Here is a 7,301-nt window from a genome sequence, read left to right as displayed (position 1 = left end):
CTCAGCCAGCACCAACCATCAGAAACATCGTAGTGTGCACTAACTACCACCCTAGGATCCCGTGTAACATCCTTGGACCCAGGCATTCACTCTAGGACAGGAGGTATAATGGTGAGCCCTAATTATGTTATTCACTAGCCACGTAACTCATCACAGAAGGTGCTGGACTGTGGGGGCCTGATAGTGATGGAACAGTCTTTTAAAAGTGGCTTTTATTACAATCATCATCTTGATTATGACACCCTGAGGAGATGGCATGATATCCTTCTGCATGTAAACCTTAAGCCTGTATTTATTATATAGTTCTGTCTCCCAATATGCTGACTACGTAAGTCTAGAAAAACGACACTCCTTGTAATCTCCTTTGTGTATTTTTGTTTCCTTTTTCTTTGATATTAGTCTCCATGCTTCCAGTGAATTTGTTTCTCAGAGAGGTACTATTTCCACCAGGAGATTCAGCAATATCTCCACTAAATTTATAACATAGTTTTCATGTTGGGCTTCTTGTGATTGTTAACTAACAGGCAAAGAAAAAAGGAAAATAATGAGAAGTAGGTGTGCTATTAAATACTGGTGGTAGAAAGAAAAATATGGGAATGTTTGAGTAATAAACTAGGTGATTGCTTTATTTAACAATTTTATCTTAAATGAGGATAGTAACAATGGCTTGACACAGATATGATAACTCAGGTATGATAATTATGTTTCACTCAACTAGGCAAAGCACCCACACCAAGAAAAGTTGTCCTTGAAGAAATGCAGTTAGAATTAGTGGAAAAGCAGGGACAGGATGAATGTCAGTAATACCCAAGAAATTGTTTAAGATCAGGGTATTACATATTTCAAAAACCCTCCTCTTGAAAATCCCCCCAGAATCTGTTTGGAGAGTCATCAGGAACTGTGCCCAGATGGAACGACTAATCTGAGAAGTGAGATGAGTGGAACAGTGCAAGCAGTAGGTCAGACTAGAAGTTGCTGGTGCTGAACCCACAGCTCTATCGTCAATGGACCTATATCCCATCTGCTGTGGATGTAACTGACTGGTGACTCACGGAGTCCTGCTTCTTTGGAAAATTGCTCTTGTTATTTCTTTTAAGGGAATAACTTCACCAGAAAAAAAACATGAAAATTTATGCCCTTCAGTCAGAGCAATGGCTTAGTGATACAGAGTATGGAACAGTTCTATGATTCAGAGCTTCCCATTCAATCAATCTAAAGGCAGACATCATTGGAAGTACATCTTTGATTCACTCTTTGCCTCACTTCCACCCTGCTTCCCTCACTTTTTTTTTTTTAAACAGATTTCTCTAGGCATATTCTTTCAATCATCACCTTGCACCAAAATTTTATGTCAAGCTGTGCTTCAAGAGAACCTGGTCTGGGACATCCACAACTCAAAAGACTGGGTCCTTCAGACTTAACAACAAACAAAGAAATGACAGTATCTTGTGTAGCAAAGAAATAATTTAAATGAATGAATATAGAGTATTTGGAAATAAAGTAATGCAGAAAAATATATCAAATATGAACCTAAAGAAAGAGGTTTTGTAATAATATTAAGCCCAAATAAAAACCAAGATATATAAATAGACATAAATGGATTCATTGCTAAATAGATTATGAGTAGATATACCATAATTTTTAATGCTAATAAAGTTGAAATGTCTATGAAAAAAGAATCAGAGTAGTAGAATCACCTGATTCTTTGCTTATTTGTTAAATGAACTTGATACTATTTATTTTCTCTTAAAGACGTTGTTTTCTTCATTTCTCATTAAAAAATTGGCAAGTTCTACAGACCTCTAGGAGCATACTAAAAGCAAACTGTAGAATCTAGGCAATGATTCAGGGATATGTTTAGACAATTCTTTCATTCCAAATTATATTGTGAAACTTGTATGATTCATTTTCTTACTAATCATGTCAGTTTGAGCTAATTATTCAATAATCGTATCATTTTAATCATCTATAAAATAAAAATGTAAATTGTAGAGTGTTGAAAACCATGCACATATCTATCAAAGAAATATACTAATCTCTCAATAAATAATACTCTTTCCATCTTTCTTCCTTTCTTTTCTCCTTTCAGAGTAAAAAGAAGCAACTTTATAATATCTGATTTTTAATCGTACGCTGTAATATTCTAAAGTGATGTTCTAATAGAGCAATGAGAAAAAAATAACAGAATTAAATTTTATTTCAAAATGAATTCTAGTATTTAAAATATCTTGAATATTATTGCTGCAGCTCTAGACTTTGGTTGAAATATGAAATGGCATAGTTACATAGATGTAATAGAACAACTTTATGTTACACACAGTAGAAAATACATATCAAAGAGAATGTTTATATTTTGTTGTCATATTTTCAGAAGGTAATAAAATATTTTCATGTATCATTAAGAATAAAAAGAGATAATGAGCTCATACCATAATCCCGGTCCCTCCAAAATCCTCAGAGAAACAAAGGGAGGGAAAAATTGCTTCGTATTCCACATAAGATGGAATTACGTGTGCTAACAGAGTAGAACTCCGCATGTAAAAAATGCATGATCACATTTTGGAAAAATCCTCTTAGGAGTCAGTGTTTCTCGTCCCTGCCCCTTATCAAAAATAGCAAGTACAGCAAATATCAGCCCTCCAGGTAATTCTAATGATAAATAGTACCAGAATTTTGATCAAATGTTTAATCCCTACTTTAAGGAATAACTTAAGCCCTCCAAATACCAAGGTTCTTTTGGAAATAACTAATGGCTACCAAGATATAGCTCTTATTTCCACCCCCAGTCCCCAGTGGCATAGAAACTGACTTCCTAGACTTTTTGAAGTTGTAAGCAAACTAGAAATTTAAAAAAAAATCATGTTTGTAGGTAAATGAAAATTGTGCTTAACTCATACATCCTTTTTTTTTTTTTTTTTTTTTTTAACAAGCACTGGTGAAATATTCACGGGTTAAAATACTCAGAGGCAATCATAGCTACTAAGGAAAAGGAGCTACGGTAGCTATGCATGTTTTTATAGCAACATCACTGTATTTGTCTCCATTCTGGAAATAAGCTACTTTTATTTCTTTGGCTCTCTTTCAGGAAGAAAGGAAGAAATGCGTGTTTACATTATAGTTGGTATGGAAAGAGTGTGCATTTCAAATAAAAATCTGAGCTTAAATTCTGGTTCTCTCCCTCACAAGCTAATGATCTTGCAGTAATTCAATTAACCTCTTTAAACCTCAGTTTTCCCAATAGTTAAATGTAAATACTTAGATATATAACCTTATTGATAAAAGACAAAAAAGAACTGAAGCATCTATCATAGTGTTTTGCAGATAGTGTGCATTCAATAACTATTAGTCTTTTTCTATATACTATGATCAACATATGACATCTTCTTGAAAAGAGCTAGAAAAACGGATATATTTAAATTGTGAAATATTAGATTTTATTTGGAAAATATGTTTTTTTAGGTGAGAGGGTATAACAGGAAGAAATAATCTCCCAATCGTCTCTTATTTGCTCCAACCTCTCTTCAAAGTCTATAGTTTGGTATTAATCTTTTTTAATCTTCTCTTGCCTGTCTCTAAGATATTTCATCCTGACTACAACTAAGCTGAACTGCTGATTTATTTCTTCTCCCCCATCCCATGTTAATTTCCCACATTTACAATTAGTAAAAGGCTCTACCATCCTCCCAGTCATGATAAACTTTCATTAAGGATATTTTGAAAATATATTTTTTCTTTTTTATTAAGTCATTTGTACATAGATCATGAATACATTTATGCCATTATGGGATTCAATGTGTTGATTATTTGTACAAATTGGAGGGCTTACAGCCTACCTAATCAACATAGCCTTCACCTCATTTACCCAATCACAGCATTAAGACATTTGTGTTCTACACCAAATAGATTCAAATAATCTTCTTTGTATTACCTCATCAAGAGAAAGGCAAATATTTTCCCAAAGAAAAATAAAATTTCCTTCTAAATATAGCTGGTTGAACACATTCATCCAATAAACTATTAGTTAAATTATTTTCTATCCTTTTTTATTATTTTGTAAAGGAATAACATCAGTTTTCAATGTGGTATTTCAGTATCTTTGAGTATTTAATTGTGATTAAGATATAACAATATTTGAATATTTAAGAAATTAGAGAAAAAGCAGTGTAAATTATTTGGGGGGTGTATTTGGAGGACATTGAATATTCATAAAATATTTTAGTGCTTTTAAAAATTCTTTTTATGTCCTGAAGGAGCAAGTTAGATAAAGTAGATTTTGATTGGGTTTATTTAAAATATTCATATCATTTTACTGAACTAAATATGATTAAATATGTATAGTAGTTTAGATTTAAAAAAAAAAAAAAAAAACGAAAAACTAGCCTTACAGTAACAGAGCATTTGCTGTATCCCTTTTATCTTCTGGATACAAACCATGCAGGTGTTTGGTAGTTTTAAGTTTCACAACCTTAAAGAGAAAATAACAATGGTTTGGAACACCATTTGATGTTCGTATAACTCAAGTATATCTAGAACTTCTGCCTGGAAATCAGGTCATTGCACCGTAAATTTCCTAACTCTTGCTCCAGTCTATTCTTGGAGGACAACCACACAATCAAAAATTCTTCTGAAGATGCCATATTTATCCCTTTCTATCTGGCTATCAAATTTATGTTCAGTCAAATGGTTAAGGACACCTCACTTTGCCCTTATATTGGTGTCCATTATACCAATTCAATGTTCATTCAAGAGTCTTTCATGATGATTTTCTTTCATTAACCATGGCATGAATCTGAAGCTGTTCCTGTGTGTTTTCTTTAATAATAGAACTCTAATAGTTTTCCATTGCCCAAAATACAGAATGCAAACTCATTAATATCAAATAAAACATTTTACAAGTGACTCTGATTTACCTTCTTGGTCCCTTTCATGCCACAGTCTTTCCTTTATGGCCATTAAAGCAAACTAAGCTTTGTTTCTGTAGCATCCCTGCACTTGGGTACCTTCAGATCTGTGATCAGGGTTAGTTCTGCTGGGAAGACTTCCTATCACCCTTGCAGACTATGTTTTATGCATCACTCAAAGTTCAGAGCAAGTGTCTCCTATTTTTTAAGAATTCTTTCATGCCCTAGTTAGCATTTATTGCTCTCCACTCTGTGGTCTCCTGACATATTTGATTTACCTTTCTTATTCTTAGTTAGCATCTATAATATACTCATGCATTTTCTGCTGTCTTCACTATGATGAGAATAAAGGGCAAAGACCACTCACCTCTGTGTGGGCAGAGTCTATGATTCTCAACTGCCTATATCTCCAGCCTAATGTAGTACCTAATATATCATATATATTTTGCTGAATGAAAATTTTAATTTGAATATTCAGCTTGTTTTTTCCACTAGAATAGACACTAAGTATTATTATTATTATTATTATTATTATTTTTGAGACAGAGCTTCAAGCTGTCTCCCTGGTAGAGTACTGTGGACTCTGTGGACTCTGAGATCACAGCTCACAGCAACCTCCAACTCCTGGACTCAAGCGAGTCTCCTGCCTCAGCCTCCCAAGTAGCTGGGACCACAGGTGCCTGCCACAACACCCAGCTATTTCTTGGTTGCAGCTGTCATTGTTGTTTGGTGGGCCCAGGGTCAGTTTGAACCTGCCACCTTAGGTGTATGCGGCTGGTGCCTTAGCCACTTGAGCCACAGGCGCCAAGCTGATACTAATTATTATTGATGCCTTTAATCTTTCTCACATTCATAGAACATAATAAAAGGGACAATTGGATTTCCTTTAATTCTATGTAACACAGATAATTTTTATGTTCAGTTTTAGTTTGGGTAGCATCAAGCTGGAAAGGTGACAATGACCGGGAAAAGTAATCTTTTATTTATCATGGTCCACATAGGATTCTGTGCATGTCAAATAATTGAATTTTGTTTTTAAAAATATAAATGGTTTTTGTTACATGGATGAATTGCATAGTGGAGCAGTCTAGAATTTTATTATACTTGTCTCCTTAATAGTATATATTGTACAAAATAGGTAGTTTTTCATCCAGGAACCTCCTCCACACATCCCCCTGTGGGCCTCTAAAGCCCATTAAGTCACTCTGTATAACATGCATACCCATAGTTTAGCTCCCACTTATAAATAAGAATATATATTTGTTTCTTTGCTCTTAGGTACTTCACTTAGAATAATGGCCTCAAGTTCCATCAAAGTTCCTGGAAAAGACATCATTTCATTCTTTCTGATGACTGAGTAATACTTAATAACATATTACTCATAGTAATACATATATATAATCTTTTCTTTGTCCACACATCAGTTGGTGGGCATTTATGTTGGTTCTCTATCTTTGCAAGTGCGAATTATTCTGCAAAGCAGAGAAACAAGTGTCAACAAAGATACGAAAAAATGTCCAATGTCAGTAATCATTAGGGAAATGCAAAATGCAGCCACAATGAGATACCATCTTACCCCTGTCCAGATGGCTATGATTAAAAAGTTAAAAAGCAATAGATGCTGGCTCACATGTGCAGAGGAGGAACTGTTTATGCATTGATGGTGGAAATATGAATTAGTACAATCTCCATGCAAAACAAGATGGCGATTTCTCAAAGAATGATAAGTAGATCCATCATTTGATCCAGAAATCTCACTACTAGGATCTATTAAAAACAAAACAAACACCAAGTCATAATTTATCTTTAGAACATAGTGTTTGATTGGTGAGTGAAGGTTATAACCACTTGGAAAACCAACTATACAGTTGCAGGAACAGAATGGGGGTGAAAGGAGGCAGAGTATTTAAGAATCTTCTTTTATAATCTGGCTTTTAATGCGGCATTTCAGTTTTTTTGAATATTTAATTATGGTTAAAACAATGATGTTTAAAAAAATTAGGGAAAGGGCAATATAAATTATTTTGGGAGTATATTGAGATAATAAAGCTTTCTTATTATTTGAACATCTCTCCATTTCTTTTACTTGGGGAAAAAAATTCTGAGTTAAATAAGCAAAGTTCTTTTTCAGGATCATTTTTAGTTCTTTAAAAAATTTTCTTTTTCTTCCATTCTTGAGATACTTTACTAAGGAAAAATCAAGTAAAATATTATCACCACCAAAAAACCCAAAAAATCCTCTTTACGTCCCGAAGGAGCAAATTAGATAACAACTATATTTATCAGAAAACCTATGTTAAAAAAAAAAATGAAAACAAAGCCTATGTTGACCATTTTTCTTAGTGACCAGAACAAGTTTATTGACAGTACACAAACTGAGAAACTATGCCTAGAGTACAT

Source organism: Otolemur garnettii, unplaced genomic scaffold (assembly GCF_000181295.1).
Source record: "Otolemur garnettii isolate 467f Iridium unplaced genomic scaffold, OtoGar3 scaffold00195, whole genome shotgun sequence".
Classification (NCBI taxonomy): domain Eukaryota; kingdom Metazoa; phylum Chordata; class Mammalia; order Primates; family Galagidae; genus Otolemur; species Otolemur garnettii.
The sequence above is the reverse complement of the archived record's forward strand: the minus strand, read 5'-3'. Positions refer to the sequence as shown.